The following is a 20,656-nucleotide window of genomic DNA, read 5'->3' as shown; positions in this document are numbered from 1 at the left end:
CTACCTGCCTCTGCTTCCGAAATGCTGGGATTAAAGGTTTATGAGATCACACCTAGTTCTACCAAGTTTGTTGAGATGTGGTTTCTCATTGGCCTAGAGCTTAACTCTTAGGCTAGTCAGGCTAGCTGATGTGTCCCAGGCATCACCCTGCTTTCATTCTTCAGAGCTGAGCTTGCACGTGCAAATCTCCATGCCTGGCTCTGTCACATGGGTTGGTGCTGCAGACTGAACTTGGGTCGTCAAGCCCTCACAGCGAGCACTTTAACCACTGAGTTATTACTCCAGCCCCCTCTTCATTTTCTTTCTTGTGAATTTCTGTTTTCTGAATCTGCCTTGGCCTTTTGGATAACTGTACTGCTGTTATTTTGAACTGCACAGACTCATCCCTTTTATAATAAGAAAGAATTTAAAGCTGTTTGCAAAAGTGCTAAGGCCAGTATCTCATAGGTAGTTCCGGGAAGAGAACTGAGACTGGTTAACTTGTCCTCGTTCCAACCTCAAGGATGGGTTAAAATGCATCGATGACCCAATGAACTCAGACTATAGAAGAGGGAGAAAGGCATTCACTCTGCAGATGTTGGCTCAGTGCTCACCACCTGAGAGGTACAATGCAGGAATAAAAAAAACATACCCACCAGCCCTAGGGGCATGAGGTCCTATTCAGGTGAGATGATGAACAAGTACAACAGACACACATGTCACACATGTCAGGTGCTTTTAGGCTTGTAGAAAAGTAAAATGAAGAAGAAAGTGTTGTGAAAGGAAGTGCTACTCCAGAAAGAGAATTCGGGGAAACCTTATGCAAAGAATCTTGATTATAACCAGATCCGGGGAAGCCTAGCTTGGGACTGGACCATCTAGGACAAAGAAGGCTCGAGGTTGGAATCGGCTTAGAAACTAAAGGAGCAGCAAAGCCACTAGTGTGACCAAAGTAGATCAAGGAAACTGAAAGGAGGGGCAGGAAAGGTACTAACATGCTCAGGGCAGAATGAGAAGGACCCTACAGACCCTGGGCTCATCTAGGCTTGGCATAGGATGACTTAGAAAATTCTAAGATGAGTGACATATCAGAGTTTCATTTTGAAACCCCTCGAGGGCAGGAAAAAATGGATCAGTGGGTATGGGTTCAAAGCCTGGTGACTTAAGTTCAATCCTAAGAATCTACACAGTAGAAGGGGAGAGTTGATTCCCACAGGTTGACTTCTGATCGCCACATATTTATGGGCATGCATACACACACACACACACACACACACACACACACACACACATATAGAGTGAGACAGAGAGACAAAGACAGAGACAGAGAGTGAGTGAGAGAAAAGGAATAAACATATATACAAAATAGAGAAAAACAAATGTTCAGCATCCATAGTTAGCACGAGTTGAGTGAAAGCCCATTGCTACAGAAGGAAAAAGGGTGAGTGTAGACCATAGAGGTAAAAAGTATGTTCTCCTCTGGGTCCATGTCCAAGATGAACAGACTAGATTTGCTTGTAGATTGAATGTGAGGTTTGAGGTCCAGAAGGAATGAGGGAAAATTCTTGATAAGTCGGAGCAATTTGCAGGGTGGGAAAACCTACTTCTAAAGTAGGGATGATTGGAAATATGTACATTCTGAGTTGCTTTCAGATTGTATAAACTAAGAAGGTGAATGGATAGATCCATACATACATTTGAAATTACAGAGAAGTTTAAGGCAGACCTAAGTCTGAGACCACATAAGCTTACCTCTGATGACTCATGAAATATTCTCAACCAATCTGTGGGGTAGGTGTGACTTTTTCTATTTTGTAATAGATAAATCTGAGATTTGGAGGAGGAGGTAACTTGCCCAAAGTCTGCACACCAAATAGATTCACTGCATTCCTACTGGAAGTATACCGAGCCCATGTTCTAGGTCTTAATGAATTCAGACTATAAAACCTATATGACCAAGGAGAGCTCAGTGAACATTGGATCCCTGACTACTAGGCTGAACCTTCCATACATTTGACATTTGCAATTTGTCCCTACTGCCCAGGTACCTATGGCATCAGACTTGCAGTGTGGTCATCTAACTCTTATTGGTTGGTCTCCTGACTTGTCCTGGCAGTCCCCCAATAATCTTCAATGCAGGCTCCAAAGCACAGAGCTTGACCATCCCATTGGACTTGCCAGCTTCCTCCATGAAGTTAAAGTTGCGCTCCAAAAGCCTACACCAAACTGAGATGGATCTGGGGGTAACCTCCAGCCTAGACATCATTAATCTTAGAATTCACTTGGTGTCTAAGCCTGTTTCCCCAATTATCCAGAGTTAACTCATCTCTTTTATGGATCTGTAAAACACAAAGTAATTGCAAGTTTTTCCTAACATGGATATTCTTGAATCACAGAGTACCAAAGCCTGTACCCCTCTTTCAAATCTTGGTTCATGATCTACTATCTAGGAGACACAAGCAATGAAATCTGTCTGTCCTGTTTCTCAATCAATAGAATGAAAGTGACAGTATCAACCTACAGAAGTGTAGAGAAGGCATCCCCAGGATTAAAGGTGCTTCTTGTGTGAATTTATTCCCAAAAGCCCAAGTCCCTCAGCTCCAACTAGGACTCCTCCCCCTCCATAGCTCACTTGAAAGATACAAACCCATTCCCAGAAACTGCACAAGGATATTTCCTACATCCTACCCTAACTCATACCACATGATCTCTGAAAAAGCCCCAAACTCTCCATGCACCTTTCCCGTGAACCCCACTCTTAACTTCTTTGATTCATACTCCTCACAAAACCCTACAGGGGTGTTAGGAAAAAAAGGGCCACTGAATAGGGGGGAGGGGAACAGCACAGCTGTCAATGGCTGTGACCCAGAAGCTGCAAGATAGGACAGGAAAGATAAGGAATCCCACTCCAGCCTTGTCCACACAGGGAGACCTGCCTAAGAAGGGAACTATTATGTTCTCAATTCTAACACAGGCTTCCTATAGGTCGAATCTGATCCACATAAGGTGATTATTTCTGTCTTCACTGCTGTGGTCATGGCAGAACTACAAGCTCCTCTCAACAATAGAAGATTCTGACATCAGACTTCAAAGGTTCCAATCATGTCTCAATGAACCATGAATTAGACAACATTAATCAAGTTAATCAATCCTCAGATGTCTCCAACTGCAAAAATTGTATAATTACTTCTGACTTACACAGAATGATACACAGACTGAGGAAGTAAATAATAAATACATAAAAAGTAAGGCATTGCCATTAAATGTTTATGCATACTCCTACCCCAAGCACATACTTAAAGCATATCTCTTAAAATCCAAACCACTGCATCTTCAAGGACAAAACTCTCAGTTATACATCTCACTAACTTGCTGAGAAGCCTTGGGTGAATTACTTAACCGCTCTGAACTTCTGTTTCTCTCTGCTAAACTGAGGGTCCTAATCCTTCCTTTCTGGGCCATCTCACCATGAGAATCCAGATAGCACACACAGAAAACTGAGGCAGCCTGTGTGTGTGTGTGTGTGTGTGTGTGTGTGTGTGTGTGTGTGTGTATACACGCACGAGCACACATGCATGCACATGCGCACATGGAGGCCTCAATAACTCAGAGCTTCATTCTCACTGCCACCTCAGAGACACTCAAAAATAAGAAACACACGCCTACGGAGAAACTCCTAGCACACAAGGTATCATTCCTGACTATTTCACAAACTTTGGATGTCAAGTGTCCAAGGTCATAGGGTCAGTGACTGAGAAACCTAACATTCTAACATGTGTCTTTCACCAGTATTCAAAATCTTCAGCTCACCCAAGCACCAGCTCAGAGCAGCCAAGCCAGCGAAGGCATGGAGCATCATGCTATTGCCCTGCAGCCATCTCCATCCCGAATTCCTGTTTGATTTCCCTCTATGTCAGTAAATCTACAATACAGGAAGGAAATTGACAAATCAAAGAAACTCTTTTGTCAGCACAGGGTGGAAGTCTTACCTTAAAATGGAGAGATGACAGACAGACAGACAGACAGACAGACAGGTCTGCAAGGAAGCAAAAATCGACAACAACAAAAAATGCATCTTTGTGACTTCTGAGACCTAAAGCAGATTAGCTCTCCACCATCCAGAGCACAGAGAGGCCCAGCTAACTCTGAACAGAAACAAGCACAGTGGTCCTAAAGCCATCAGATGCCCAGGGACATGGTAATTTTGCCAAAGTAGCCATCCATCAAAGCCTGTCCTAGAGAAGCTGAGCACACATATGCTGCAAAGGAATAAAAAAAAACTAGGGTCTACAAAGCATGAAGTCAGTTTCTTGTCCCCGAGGTTCTGCCTGGAGAGCCCAAGGCCCTTGAGAAGTTTTTTTTTTCCTGGAAAGCACTAACCCTCAGGCCAACACGATCCATGGTCCCTTTTATCTGAAGAACCACGGGGGTGGGGGAAGAGCATTGGAGACTGAGGAAGCCTGGCTCACTCAGCCCTTTGTAGCTACCTACCCCCTTCTCTGCCTCTCCTTCCTCCTCCCCATGTACACCAGGATGAGTCAGACACACCCACGTGGGCCCTATTCTGGACTTAGCTCACTGGCCCAATTTGGTGGCTTCTACTGAGGGACCAGAGCCTGTGTCAGACAAGCAATGTCCTCACCACCAAATTCAGGGAGGGTTCCGCGGCAACTGTTCTATTCCTGCAGGAAAGTGTCAAACCATGCAACTGCTCCGACAGGAATACACACACTAAGACCTAACTGCCTTTGCCCCACCCCCGAGTTTCTCGCAAGCAACTGCTATTCTCATCCACCATCAAGAAAGTAGCCACATGGTAGGGGATAGATTGCCTCCACCCCAGCACCAGAATGCCCTGTGACTGGTTTAAATAGAGACATGTGACCTAGTCTGGTCTGAATGAAATAAAGTCTGAGATTTTTGATCCATTGACAAGGAAAAAGCATTTTCTGTCTAGAAGGCAAGAGGTGCAGCCATGAATCCTTTTGACTACCTTGAGCAAGAACAGACTGAGGCGCTGATTATAGAAGACATAACTAGGCTAAACCAAATGTGGGGACCCTCAGAGTAACGTCTACCATCCCCTAAGAGTACCTTTGAGGCCCTTCTCCAACTCTGCACTTTACCCTCCAGTAGGGGGCAGGTAAAATCCTCTTGATACTTGTGGGAATTCCATGGTTATTTGGGTTTGGTTTCAGGTTTTCTTTTCTGTCATACCCAGCCATCTTCAATCCCACCTCCTTGGTGAACCTTTCCTTGCCTCCAACCCTTGGCAGGAGAGCATCCATTACCCCTTCCTTTGAAATCATAGTGTTCCTCCTCTCCCACACTGTCAAGCTCCCTTAAAGTGATGGCATGTAGATGCACGGGTTTTTCTCTCAAGAAGTAGGACAGGATTCTCCTTATACCTAGCATTCCGTACTCTGCCCTGTGCAAAGGGAGTACCTGACAGGCACATGTGTCACTGAATTTATGGAAGTCCTCACTGCACCACCTTGCTCTGTGAGTTACAATGGCATTACAGAGTGTGTTGTTCTCTCTCACCCACACATCTCCCAGGCGGAGGTGGGACTTCAGATATGCACTGAGTGGTAGTGAGATTAAATCTGCAGCCCTAACTCAAGCAAGGCCCTCTGTCCCCCCAGGATAGGCTGGACTGCTTATGTCGTATCCAACCCCTATCCGTCTATGAGCCTTTCTTTCACCCAGCACCCCAGGCTCCAGCTCAGGTTCAGTTGTCAGCCTGTACCCTCTGGAGCAAGTCATCTAAAGGGTCCCAGTCCTCCCCTCCGCACTGTAACATTTGCAGTCCCAAAACTCTAGACCCACCCACACCCAACCCCCATCTTCTCAGGAACCAAATGCCATGTAAGAAAATGGGTTTTCCTCTCTACAAACAGTTCATTCAGAAAAACCCAGATTCTAAAACTAAAGAATAGGGAGCAGTATCTTCACCCTCAAAGTTTCTTCTACCTCGTACTTGTCTTCCTGGGCAAAAGGACACATTTTATTCTCACAAAGGGTGCCAAGGACAGAGGAGCTCAGCAGGCTTTGCTTCCTTCTTAAGATAAGACCTGAGATGGCAACATTTGCCAACTGCCTCATTACACCCCAAATCTAAATCTGGAAGCTTGGAGACATGAGTGGCTGTTGTGGGAGCGTGTTCGTGATGCATCTTCAAGTGAAAAACCAGGCTAGTGTGACAGCTTCCAAAATGTGATTTCAGTGCCTGGCAAAGAGTGGGTGCTCGATTAGTACTTGTTAAATGAGTGAATGAACTTCTTTAAAAACAAAAGAACATGTCCAGGATTGCAGATGCTTAGAAATTAGGCCAGAAAAACAGCTACCAGAACTCCCTCATTGGTTGACCGTCTGGAGAGGGAACTGCCAGGTGTCTCTTGCCTTTTGTTTGTGGGATTTTTCTAAATGTTCTATAACACATACACACATTATTTTGTAGTAATAAAATCATTTTTATAAGCATTTAGATGCTAGGAAAATAATAATAACCCCACACATCCAAAAGAAATGACTAAGCGACTAGCATGTACGTGCCAAAACCCACTCCTGTCAGCCTTCATACCTCCCACACATCTGCCCCTTCCCAGAGAAGGTGGCCAGCCTTCTCTTCTCCGTCTAGATCTCAGGAAGCAAGAGAGTCAAACTGTTGCTTTCATACACTGCTCTTGGCAGTATTAGAAGTCAGTATAGAGGTGGTCCCATCCTTTTATCCCTGGTGGAACCCAAGCAGAGAGCTAGCTGGTCTGCCCACTCCCAAGTTTGCCCCTGGCTGGAACTAGCCTTTCAACCTCTAGAAGAGAGTAAAGTCAGAACATGAAGAGCTTTCATTCCATGGGGCATCTGTCCCTACATCAAACTTGCTGAGTTCCACGTTAGGGAAACAATCAAAGAAACAAATCACATGTCCTGAAAATCTTGCAGAAACTCATATTCCATCAGTGTTCCATAGCTTGGCTCCTGACTCCTTCAACATCTTCCTGCCCATCTCTCATGGTTATGACCCAAGGCCAAAACCTAAAGCCCTAAACTTTGTCTCAGCTCCAGTCCCATCTGCTTATTGTAGCTCAGCCTGAGGCTGGCTGGAAGACCACACAAATAAGGTGAGTCAACCTCAGGAGAGCATGTAAGGGGAGGCTCACATGGCATCTTGGTGAGAGCAGAGTTACAAAAGAAAAGCGACTCTACAATCAGCAACAGGCAGGGAAGAAAGGTGAGCTGGAAGCAGAAACCAGACAAGAGCTGTCACCTGAGCTGCTGACATAGGCTCTGGACTCCTGGGGGGCCAACCAACTCAGAAGACATGACCCAATGGTTGTTACAAGAGGGAGAAGCAATAGTCTCTCCAAGTGAAGAGAGAACCTTGCTTTATGAAGTGTTTGTTTTAGCATTCCCCTGTGTTGGTTACCTACCTGAAGAAGTAGGTCTATAGTTTGATGACAGGTCCCTTGCCTCCTCTCCTATGATTAGCACCACTCAAAAGGTGTAGTTCAGGCAGCCTAGACAGGGCATGCTCAGAGGGCTGATACCTGAGAATGACATCATTTCATAGCCAGAAACTAAGAGACCAGGAACCTGACTCCAAGCAGCCTTGCCACTCCCGGCTGCTTTCCCTGTGACTGGCACCAGACCTCCCAAGCCTAGCTTCCATCCCCTGCAACAAGGGGCTTGAATTTCTACTTTTTCTATGTTTCCCAAAATGGCTAGCATCCAAGAGCTCTGAGAAACCAGGAGAATGAATATTCTTCTCTGCTTTTTTAAGAGAGTGAGGTGGAGGGGGAGGCATAGGGTTTCATTGCTGCTGCTACTGTTGTTGTTGTTTTGTCGGGTTTTTTTTTTAACCCATTGAGTCTTTTTGTGTAGTCCAGGCTGGCCTCAGGCACATCTTAGCCCATGCAGACCTCAGAACTCCTGATCCTCTTGCCTCCCTCTTCCTGGATTACAGGTGTGCCTCACCCTGACCAACACATTTGTCAGTTGTGCACTGGCAAAATTGTGGTTATCATATCCAACACAGTGTGGGTGGGAAGTCTATCTCCATTGCAGAATAACTGCACATAGCTCAGATAAGAATTACCTCACCTGGTAATTTTGTGGTGTGAACATCTATTGTCCACTCCATATTTTTCAGCATCACACACGAGTCTCTTAAACATATTACTGCTGTCCTTGAACCCTCATCTCCTCCTGCTTTAGCATCTCTGTTCTAGGTCTCTCCTCACCTTCATCCTTCCTTCAGGTCTAAACATAAAGCTTCATGTTTAGTGCGTTCTTGGTGACTCTCCATGCCTCAGTTTCTTCTTCTCTAACAACACAAGCATAGTAATGGGTCCCTCCCGCCAAGATTCACTAAGAGGATTAAATAAGGTACTCTATGGGGGACCGACCCCCTTACACAGCACTTGCCTGCCTATAGTGGGTGCTTGATATATTCAAGCTGCTGGAGCCAGCGTGCTAAATTAGAGATCTATCTAATTCTGAGAGCCCCCAGTACTTTTCCTTCAGAACACTCGTCACAATGTGTAATTATATTTTTGTGTTGTCTAGTTGCCATTCCACCCAAGCTGAAATTCTAGGAGGGATGAACCAAATGCCTCTCACAATTATGGCTGTATTCCCAGAACCTGGTACAGTGCCGGGATGTAGTAGATGTTTAATAAATGTCTGTTGGATGAACAAATGAATGAAAAAATGAATAGAATACTAACATGGGCACAAATAATCACCATGGTCCCTTCCAGCTCCGAAAGGTTCCAACTATTCTCCACTTTATGACAGCTTTAGAAGAAAAGCTTAAAATGAGCCCCAGAGAAGATGTTTTACTGATCCCTGGGGGAAACCCCAGCAAGGCTGGTGCTGACATGCTTCTCAACACTCAAATTGCTGCAAGAGTTACTCTAGTTGGTTTCTTTTTTTAAAGCCTAAGATGGGGTTTACTGAGTCTCCAGGATGAGATCAGCTTCCCTCCCTCAGCATTGCTATAAAACAAGGTACTACAGTGGGTATAGGGACCCAGTCCAGGTAAATGGACCTTCTCATGGCAAAAGGGAACATTGAGCTCTGAGCCAAGGAAGGGCAAACCTCACAGATCAACAGGTGACCATAAGAGTCAACATATTCCCTTTTCTTGCCTCTAGGGAAAAGGGGGCAGGACTCTTCATGTATCTGGAATCAAGGGGTTTTAGGCTGGCCTGAATATTATAGCCTCTCCTTTTCCCCCAGACAGTGCCTAGTTTGCAGACAGCAACCAGGGTTACCCTCTCTACACATCTCAGATCAGCAGGTAGGGTGAGGGGACATCTTGTCAAAGATGCCTGTAGATCTGATGAATACCAATGTCTGAGAGCTATTTTCCTACTAAGATGAAAATGATGGGCATAAGTGCTGCCCCACAGGGTCCTGGATGTGTGTCCCTGTTCACTTCCTCCTTCACTGCAGAGGTATAAAACCATTCCAGCCCTCCACTACCTGTTCTGTAGAAGAGGCTCCACTGAGTCACGGTATAAAAACCTGCATTGCTTTGAATATGATGCACAGGTCCCTAAAACACACACACACACACACACACACACACACACGCCTTCTTCCACCTGATGTCTGAGATGTGGCATCAGATGTAGATCTGTGCTGTAGGACCTGATACCTGTGGAGTCTACAATCTGACCAGTGGGTCCCTCTCCAAGTCCTTGTTTTCTACAACTTTTAGGCAACATACTGAGCCATGATCCGTGTTCTTGGCATAGAGCAAAAGGTAATGAAATTCAAAGACATCCTTATCAAAATTTTATCCAACCATTTACCAGCTCTGCAACTTCAAGCAAGCGAAGTTTCCTCATTTATACAGTAGAGGTGGTATGACCTGATACCTACACAATAAATCCTCCTACCCTGTGTGAAAAAGCACTTAATGCAGTTGCTGGCACAGACTGAGAGCCCAAACCACCCCAGTCAATGAGAAAACACCAAATGCTTTTATTTGCTTCTATTGGTTGCCTTTTTTTTTCTTTTAAAGGAGCTCAGACAGTTTGGTAGCTCTTCTGACAACCACTGATATTTTAAATTCTTCTAATACCCCTTCCTTCCCTTTTGCCTGTATAAGTTTATGTATGTGTGCCTGTGATATGTGTGTAGTCATGTGGGTGTGTGAGGTGCAGTTGTGTGTGCATGTGTGTACGCATGAATTTGGGAACCAGACGTTAAGACTGGGTGTCTACCTCAACCACTCTGCACCTTATTTTTTGAGACAGGGTCTCTCACTGAATCTGGAGCTCACCAACTGACTAGACAGGCTGACCAGTGAGCTCCATAGACCTGCCTGTCTCTGTCCCCCAGCAATGGGATCACAAAAGATGCTACAACAGCAGCATCCTTAAGACAATACTAGAGATATAAACTCAAGTGCTTTTGTTAGCCATACGAGAGATTTACTAAGCCATTTCCTTAGCCCCTAAAACTCCTTCTCCTTGCTGAGTCTTACTCTCTGAATTTGTTCTATCTCTGAGCCTGGGTTTTCCCATCTGAAAAGTAGAATTATAAAAAAGTACCTACTCTGTGTTCACTTAAACAATGTGCTAACTCTTACCAAGAGCAAAACTTGGCAGAACATCTCTCCATAAGCTAAAATTGCTCCTAAAAGTAGAAGATAATAGTACCTCCTCCTTGGACCAACATCCCACAGACAGCTGACAACCAAAATAGAAAGGATGCCTCTCTCAAAGGCTCTTATAGAGATAGCGTTTGCAAACTGGGAGCCAGAAGGCTGCCCCAGCACCCCTCTGTCCTCTTGGGGTGATTCTGAAGAATGCTGACTCCAGCATGGGGGCCCCTCTCACCACTTCCCAATCTGCCTCACTCCATTTAGCTCTGGCAATCCAATTCCCTTTCCTCTACCCGGAAATCGATGTTTAATTAACACATTATTGGAAAAATAAACAGAGTCTTCAATGGGACTGCAACGACACTAATGCTGCTCAGCTTGGGGGCTATAGAGGGGCCCCTCAGTCAAAAAAGTGCTTCCCTTCATCCCTGCCTCTCAACCAAGAAAAAGTTCCTTCTTACTCCTGAGGGTCAGTCAGCCTAGAAAACCCCAGTCTCTTCCCTCTTCGTTCCTCTATTCCTGTCTCTGGAGAGAAGCCTTCAGTGCCTTCTTGCCTTTGTCCTACAAGGCAGAGGGGTTGGGAATTAGCTTGTAGTGAGTACATAGATTGTTGCTCTTTGGAAAGAGAGGGAACTCCCAGGCACCCCTTCTGTGACACCATACAGGGTCCCATTTTCTGCTTTTCTCCAAACTGAATCAACACTCATTCAAACATAAGAGCAGCAGCAGATCTCTGGCCATAGCTGGAGTGAGGGAATTGTTGACCAGTAGTGGCTGACCAGGATGATGACCAAAGCCTTGCCCAGACATTAGGAACTGATATGAAGACTTCTCTCAGAAATATGCCCCCTTCTAATTATCAATAATGATGCCCCCTCTATTCCATGGCCCCATAGAGAGTACAGAGCAAGGTCTCTGTGTTGAGACCCAAGCTTAGAACTAAGACCTGCTATTTCTTGATGACAATTCTAAATATGCTAGCTAGTCTCTTCAACTGTCAACTTCTCCATCAAATGAGGATGGCACCCATCTAATCAAATAGCAGATGAGACAGGTGTTAGACAACTGTCTCTTTAGCAGACTCTCACATTAAGGGTCAGGCCCTAATTTCAGGACCACGGACAGCACAATGCCATATTCCCTCCCATCCCCATAAGGCCCTGGATCATAATACAAAGCAGAGATGGGTTTGGTTCTCCATCTTCTTCTGCCCACCATCCACCATTTTAAACCACCTAACTCCCTCCTCAGATTGGTACTTGAAGTAAAGAAGGTCACTGAGACATAGGAGACAGACTTCCAAAACACTACTTAAAAATCTAGGAGTGGCTCCACTCCTTCATCAGCAGCCTCACTTTTTAATCCTAGTTCCTCAAACTCATACCAACTTCTTAAGCATATCCCAGAGTTTGGGACAGCTCTCAGCATCAAGTCCACAGATGGGGTATGGCACCATGGTTAAGACCAAAGTCTTCAAAGCTAGGCATGCCACTCCTAACCTAGTGACCTTGGATATGTTACCTAACAGCTTTTATCCTCAGTAGAATGATAACTGTAACTCTCCTACAGGATGGTCAGAAGACTAAGCAAGATAGAATGGGTCAAGTACTAGGCATAGTGCCTGGTGCATAGTCAGGAATCAAATGTTATCCTTAGCTCTAGTAGGACTGCTTGGGAGAGAGATGGAGATATAGTAGTATGGGGACCACTTAGAAGATTTAAGTCTTAACTATGAAAATTGAGGGCAATTAGTAGCATCACTAGAGAGTGGTTCTCTTCTTGGCTACCTTCTGAGGATAAAATTGGATTTCTGACTCTAGTGTACACCTTCCTTCTTCTGTCCCATTAAGAGAAAGTAGGTGATGTCATCTCAAAGAAGGATGATCATATATTTTATCATCCAAACCAGGACACAGTTCAGAGTTAATAATTAGACTTGGACATAGTCCTAAACAGGAACTGTCAACAAACCAGGGCATTCATTTACACCATCTCAAGGTCACACAGAAATGACTAGGTGTCAAGCTTCAAGGATCTGGACAAGGATAACCCTTCCTTGGTTCTAAGGCTCCATTTTACTCTGTTCACCTCCTCCAAACAAATAGATGTACTCTTGGCTAGAATCTCTAACTCCTATTCAGGTCATTCATGTTTAACCCCTATTTAGGGTCATTCATGTCTAACACCCATCAAGGTCATCCATCTCCAACCCCACTTAGGGTCACTCAAATCTAACCATAGGGTAGCACAGAGAAGACTGGGAAAAGACCTTAACACATATTTGACACCATTAGTATCTCTAACCAGCCTCTAAGAGCAAAACTGAAATATACGGTGTGGGGGTCTATACATCCCTCATTAAGAATCAAGAGCTAACAGCCTGGGAGAGCCTACCATCACCTCAAACACAGGCTGCCAGGATGCAGACATGGGCTGCTTGCATCATGGAGATCCTATAACTTCTAGAGAAGGAGGACATGCACATTCAGAACACTCCTTAACATGAGCGCGCACGCGCACACACACACACACACACACACACACACACACACACACACATACACTGGAGTCTCTTCTTTGAATGCTTTCAAAAGATAGCTTTGACTTACTCTGGCTCTAGCAACCTGGGAACAGAGCTCACCAGGAAGCCCAAGTACGCTGAAACATCATCCATAATTTCTTTAGCTCTACAAACATTTTGCTTGTTCTCCTCCAAGACACATCAAGACCCCACTCTCTGATGAATGAAGGGAACCTGAGAGACAGCTATGAAGGGCTATAACCTGGATTCTAGCTTTGTCCATATCAGTGTTATATACGATTTCAGTAAGCCATGTCATTACTGAGCCTCACTTCCCCCTTTTGTATTGAGGGTACTGAAGGGGAAGATGCCTTGTTTCCCTTTTCCTTCTAAGCACATAATATGAAGGCCATGAGATTAGGCTCTGAAATAAGACAGATTTGAGGTCGAGCCTTGATCTGTCATTTTATCAGACTACTTTAGTAATGTCTGGGTCTCCTTCTCTGTCAACAGAGCAAATAATATTAGTATGCTGCTTTGAATTACTTGGAGGGTTAAGTGAGATGTTACATAGAGAGAAAAAAATCTTGGGTCTGAGGGAGTGTATAATAAGTAAAACATCTCTAATCTGATGAGGGTAAGGATGGTGAGGGAGCTTGAGGGGCCACTGAGCCAGTGTGAGAAAAGAGCTTTTTACTGAAATCAGAAAGTTCATGCTTGACAACTACCCCGACAGATCTGGACTTGCAGGCGCAACGAAGATAGCCCTGAGCAAAGTTCAGCTTTCCCAGAAAGTAACATACAAAAGCAGAGGCAACTCCATCCCCAAACCCATATGGTTCTTCCCTCCGACAAGCAGATACTTATTGAACACCCACCCACTATGTGCAAAGGAATGTCCTCAGCACTGGGAACATAGACAAAAATAAAGTCCCTGACCTCACAGAGCTTGCATTCTATGGACAGAAATTAAATACTATATAATCGATATTTTACACAATATTCAGTAATGATAAACTCATTAAAACTCAAGACAGTAAGCTGAGCAGGAGGAACATCAGAATATTAAAGGGGACTATTTCAGGAAGCGGGTCAAGAAAGGCCCCTCTGAGGAGCTGTCATTTGAACCATGACTTGCAGGAAGGGACTGATTGCTAGTACCACAGCCTTTGCCCCAAGCCTAGCACAGCCACCTGTGGCTGGCCCAGCTGCACTTGGCTTCCACCACAGAGAAGCCGCAGCTAGCCCACAGATGAGCACTGCAGCACAACTGGGCCTTTACAAGCAAGTGCATGCTGAAGGCCTTGGGGCCTAACGACAACTGAGACAGAGTATATTTCCAGGTGTCATGCTTGGGAAGGGATGCTTGTCTCGTTTGAAACTCTCCCATCTACACCTGAGAGGTTGTACAAGGAGAGTACAGCCCAAGATTCTGGGAGCAAGCTCTTTTCTGGGTTTGCCACAGTAATCCACCTCCCAGACATCCAACTCCCCAACTCTCCCCTTTCTCCAGCAATGACGTAACTCTTTCTCCCTAACTCCTCAAGGTCAGTGCCAGGGAGAGAGAACAACACAGGAGAGATGGGACAATCCACATTTTGCTTTAAGGATTTTTTTTAATGTTTTCCAATTTCACTTATAATTGCTAATAACATGACACACCTCTAGCTGAAGAAGAAGAAGGGGAAAATGGCGTCTGATCATGAAAGCAGCTGAAGCCAGAGAGAACAGGAGACTCTAGCTGATCTCATGGCCAAGGGCAGTTTCAGTTCTCGCAGCCTGCAGCTTCCGACAAGGCCGTACCACCCAAGAGGTGGCTGATACCTACGAGGAAAGCAAAGCCTTCCTCTGAGCTCAGCCCAGAGCTCTGGGTAGGTAGCAGGGAAAACCCTTCATTTTACCCACCTGTCCCTCCTCCCCCTTCAGTCTCCATCCACCCACCCATCACCCTTGAGTTCACCCACCCACAGTTTTGCTTGGTGGACCGGGAATCTCACTTGAGGCTTCCTGCTAGAGTTGCAAACAGCTTCTCCCTCTACCCTCTTTTCTGATTCCTTGAGGATTCTATTCTCCCCTCCCCTGCTAAATGCCCCCAATTTTGCCTTTATCTCCCCCATAATACTCTACTTCCTCAGTAGACACAGATACACTGCACACAGCCACCCAGCACAAAAATATCAGTCAGTCTCCTATCTGAACCACACGCATACAGGGTCGAGAATCCCATGTCATCCAATTGGATGCCCAGCTCTGTCTGGAAAAAAAACACAAACACCATTCTAGCCCCCATACAAAAGGCAACACAAAGGCCACCAAGAATTTCAAGACCTTGCATTGTCTATACATCAGAGAGCTAGGTAGGACAAAGACATCACTCTACCTTCCCAACAAACCACAAGTCTCAGGGATATTCTGCAGTGCCCTCCGGCTTGACACAGTCCACTGATCAGGGTTGTGCGTGTGTGTGTGTGTGTTGTCGTGTGTGAGAGCACATAGCCATGTGCATGGGGGTGGGGGCTGTGTCTGCTCTCCAGGCATCAAGTTCCCCAGAGGTCCAGACCCTGCTTTCCCCTGCAACCTCCCTTCAGTGTGCCGCAAACATAGATTTCATGGATGGTTAAATTGGATCATTATCACTGAGTGCTTATTTGGCCCAAAAAAAAAAAAATCATTAATGTCATCTACCCACCTCCTCGTAAGGTATCCTCCCCCTACAACATACTAATCCCATGAACTGCGACACATCACAGCATTTAAAAGAGAATAATAGCAAGAGGGTAAAGCGGCAGCGGTGGCAAGAAGATAAGGTTACAGTGTTCCTGTGTTCCCCCGCATGAAGACGGGCAAAGGGGCCATGGCTGGAGGTGGAAGTGGGTGTGGGGTGGGGGAGGCAAACGCATCAAAACCAACCGAATGCAATCAAGCCCTTGGTTGCTTGTGTGTGAGAGAATGTGTGTGCAAAAGCGTGTGTTGTTGCGTGTGTGGATGTGCCGACTTAGCCCTCCTATCAGAAGGCTGCATCCGTGTGGCATGTAGGAAAGGCCATCGCACCACTGTTGTGTAGCGAAAAGACAAAAAAAAAATAAAAAAGAGAGAGAGAGCCGCATAGTCATCAGAATCAGAATTTTTTCATGGAGATGGAAAGGGCTGAAGGAAAGGGGGTTGGGTAGAGGGTAGAGGGGATCGTGCATGGAAATGGAAGTAAGACTACGGCAGGATTGAGGGAGGACGGAGGGGAAATTGGTGATGGAGTAGACAAAATTGCTCGCACACAGAGACACAAACACACACAATACCCAAACACCAACCCCACCGCCTACACTGTTCATCCAAGGCTGATAACCCGACCCCTTCTCTCCGCTGCTTCTCGGAGCCCCCAAAGCTGGTGCCGATGGATTTGTGTATCTCAGTTTTGCAGCAGTGGGCTAATTACAACCAAGCCCCCTCACCAAATTAACCCCTCCCCTCCCCTCCCTCTCTCTCTCTCTCTCTCTCTCTCTCTCTCTCTCTCTCTCTCTCTCTCTCTCTCTTTTCTCTAAAAGGCCAATTGAAGAATAATGTGTTTTTAGAGATAATGGATTTTTTTTCAAGGAGCGAGAGAAAGGGGGGATACAGGACAGAAATTCTGCAAATCGGTGACTTCCAACCTCACCTCTGTGTCCCCTCACGTCCCCATTCACTGGAGCATCTCATCTACCTACCATTCTCCGACCATTCCCTTGTCCCCCACCATCCAAAAGAAAAGACCTTCCTACCATGCACATCGACAAACACACCAACCGCCACCCAATCTCAGTAGCCGATCTCAAAACCTCAAGCATCAATCCACCTCGATACATCCCTTCCTTATATAAGCAGCAACCATCAACATAGAAACGCAGCACTAAAAAAGAAAGCAAGGAAAACGGAGGCCATACCCCATCGGTTCCCCAGTAATAAATAATAGGAAGCTACCAGAGAAGCAAAGACGTAGTAGTCTCTCGAAATCTAGAATTCCTTTGATTCCTGGTCTCGCTTCTTAAGAAGTAATTTTCAAAAATTATTATATCATCAGAAAGGGCTGGAAAGCTCCAGAAAGGGGCATTTGCACAGTCCAGTGGATAAAAAAAAAAAATTTCTAACCCAGCCCTGTTGCTCACTTTAATAGCGAACTTCCAGTGTCCAGCCTTTCCCCTTTCTCCAAAAGGGAAGATTGGTTTGCAGGGTGAACCCAGGGCTGCAGAAAATGGGCCAAGAGCCCTTACTCCATTCCCCAATAACAACAAAAAATCAAACAATAGGAATACATCTGCACAAGCAGTACCCGTCTGAAATATCGTTTACCCCAATATGAGTTAGGCAGATTAAGCCTGAAGATTAAGAAAGAAAAATACCAGCGTTGCCTGGTCTCTCCCACCATCCCTTCGACACGTACCCAGCAGCCCTTAGGTAAACTTGCCCATCATAGCCAGCGGGACCATTGTAACTTGAAAGGCGACGCTGAAGCCCTTGAACGATGTAGGAAGGCTCTACCCACAGCAGCACATTAAGAAAGGGACTGTTCTGTGGGCTCCCCTGACTAACCTCCAGGTGCCCCCAGATAGACTATCCCAGCAACCAAGTCACCCAGTATGCTGGCAGTTCAAATTTCCTTCAGACTCTTCGTCACAAAGACATACGGTCATCTGACCCCCAAAACTACACCATCTTCCAGGTGTGACAAGGAGTGCTCCCCTCTCTCTTGGGGCTATCCTCTAGACACAAGGGAGGGAAATTAAATCAGAATATTGGGGTGGGTCAGGATAGCAAAAGAAATATTCTCTCCCCAAAGCGGAAATAGCTAGCTGAAAGAAGCGGAGAGAAGACAGTTTCTAGTCTATCTACTCTCATACGGTCCAACTGGGATCACTCCATCCTAGACTAGCTCTCCACGATCTTTGACCTTTGCATGAAAATAATAATAATAATACAAAATAAAATTCAAGGAAGGGAGACCCACTCTATCTAAACCCAATAATAGTGCGCAAAATATATACATATACAATTTTCTCATCGTATAACGTTTTTTTTTTCTGAGCAAAATCAAAAGAAGGATGCATTTAATAAGGGAAGGGAGCAATTAATTTTTTTTAACAAGTACCCACAAGATAAGTCACCTGCAAGGCAGCAGAGTCCATAGGTTGGTATTACATCACTAGCTTGGGGAAGGATGGAGGCTGGGGGATTTTTTTTCTTTTCATTGTAATCAGTACAATGTTTCTAGAGCAGTTAAGTTTTGTGGTTAAGAGAGAGAGAGAGAGAGAGAGAGAGAGAGAGAGAGAGAGAGAGAGAGAGAGAGAGAGAGAAAGCCCAAACTCTGGATACAACACAGAGCTTTGAAGAAGAAGAAAAAGAAGAAAAAAAAAATCGAACCAGGCTTTAAGGTCACTCAGAGCTTGCAAAACCCACAGTGCTTACACAGAGTGGAAGTTTTCAGACAAGCTTGCTACTAAATCATTAATATAAACAAATGGAAGGCAGAGGAGGAAGATTTCCCTTGTAACTGATCCAAAGAGAGAAGTACACATATACTTGTGCGCCTACACTACACACACACACACACACACACACACACACACACACACAGGAAACCTTTTCACCTCTTGAGTGTGCCTCCTCAAGATAACAGGAGTCTGAGCTGAAATTTTACTAAAGAATGACCTTTCCACACCCCCTCCAAAAAACACACATGAGTGTGTGTACACACATACATACACACACACTCTTTCTCTCTCTCACACACACACACACATACACACCTCAGTTTCTTGACAGCTAAGGGAAATCCCTGTCTCCATCCGATTTTGTCTTCCTATGATTCTCAAAGTCCTTTCTCCAGGAAAAGAAAGAAAGTGGCTTCAAAATGTCAAGAAGAAAAAAAGGATCAACCTAAAGAGAAGTGATAGGCACACATCATTTTGGATTAGTAATCCAATCGAATAGGCGAAAGTCTTTAAAAAAAAAAAAAAACCACACACACAAGTAAGTAAAAGAAGAGGAAGGATATAATAAATCTAAAACATTAAATGACTTTCCTAACGTCTCGAGTAAAAGAACACAACTTCCAGGAGAAACCCAAGTAAAACAGGAGGAGCTGAAAATGCATTCCGGTGGTCAGTTGTGGTCCTCAAATCCAGCGTTTAAAAGAAAAATGAAAAAAGAAAGAAAAAAATCTAGGTTGGTCGCTCCCAAAAGAAAACTTCTACCCTCTCAAGTGCAACCTCTTCCTGGAATGGACAAAACCTGGGGTCGGTTTGCCTCCTGCCTGCCTGCCTTTTCCCCCAGAATCTTACCTCGGAGTTGAACCGAAGAGTTGGGAATCTGTCAGTTTGGTGTTTAATCAACTGAGTTTGCTGGGTGTTTCCTCCTTGGAAAGATTCAAATCCCAGAATCTTTCTGACTCCTTTTCCTTTTTCTTTCTCTCTTTTTCTCTCTCTGGGAGGGAGTGGCAGGGAAGAAGAGAGAATGCTGGAGGTGCGAAAAGCAGGTCCTGTGTCTCTGGAGCTGCCGGTGGTGGCTGCGTGAGGGGAGGATGTTTTGCCTCTCCCTCGCTCAGTGAGTTGCATGCAAGAGGAGATGTGTAGAGCTGCGCTCTGAGCCTGAGACTGCCAGAGGAGCCCAGGAATTTCACGCACTCCAGAGTTGGCCCCTCCCTCTCCCTCACAGACCCCGGCATTTAAAGAGACAGCTAGGCTGCCTGGCTCAGGGCTTCATCACCTCGCTGGGTGTTTTGCAAATAGCTGAGAAGATATTATTAGGGAAGGGGCACTCCGAAGCTCTCTGTAAGAACTGGGCTCTGGAGTATTATTCACCCTCACCCCAGCTGAGAGAAGAGTTCCTCTCCAGAACTGGAGCAAGACTCCAAATAAAGATTTCTTTAAAAGAAGAAAGAGAAAGAAATCTTCACATGCCCGTACACTAAGGACTGCCCACTTCCTAGGGCACACTTGTCCACTGCTGACTAAAGACAGAGAGAGGATACTAACCTGACATGTACCTCAGTTTCCCTTGCAAAACCAGGGCAATCGTTGAGCATCTGGTGGAGGTGGAGGAGGCTGTAACTAGGACAGGAAACCATTCCTTCAACGAACACCTCTGACTGCTGGATCTAGATGGGACACAAGGGCAGGCAGCCAGGGACGTTGAAATGAAAGTGACAAATGATACCTTCATTCAGTGGGCCCTCACCGAGAAAAACAGATCCACGGGATAGCCAAGTCTATCCCAGAGCAACTGAAAGCTAAAGGATATAGAGACAAGGCTCAAGCTTTAGGGGGTTAGACGGAGGTGTCTACCCTGACTTGTGCCCCAAGAAGAGGGTTCAGGCATTTCCACCACACTCCAAAGCCCTCAGAGATCAGTCACCAACTTTGATAACTAGTCTCTGTGAGGAAGCCTTCCCCTAGTCAAGCCTAAACAAAAGATGACAGTGATGAGCAACAATCACCAAGGTTTTGTTCAGTGTCAGACATTGGTGCCCATAGCAAGCAAACATCCCCAAGTCCTTTGACTGCTGCCTCACC

The 20,656-nt window shown here is 45.4% G+C and overlaps 1 protein-coding gene across 28 annotated transcripts in view; it reads right to left on the bottom strand.

Moving 5' to 3' along the window:
• Positions 1–19,740, bottom strand: part of Nrxn3 (neurexin 3) — a 1,618,001-nt gene extending 1,598,261 nt beyond the window's left edge. For 27 of the 28 annotated variants that reach the window (XR_015621666.1, XR_015621667.1, XR_015621670.1 and 24 more), the window contains exon 1: positions 19,427–19,740. The gene's annotated coding sequence lies outside the window, so the exon portion shown is untranslated. 28 annotated transcript variants of the gene reach the window in all.
• Positions 19,741–20,656: the final 916 nt, after the last annotated feature.

This window comes from Rattus norvegicus, chromosome 6 (assembly GCF_021556685.1).
Source record: "Rattus norvegicus strain SHRSP/BbbUtx chromosome 6, alternate assembly SHRSP_T2T, whole genome shotgun sequence".
NCBI classification, from domain to species: Eukaryota; Metazoa; Chordata; class Mammalia; order Rodentia; family Muridae; genus Rattus; species Rattus norvegicus.
Note: the sequence above shows the minus strand (reverse complement) of the source record. Positions and strands in the feature narration are given on the sequence as shown.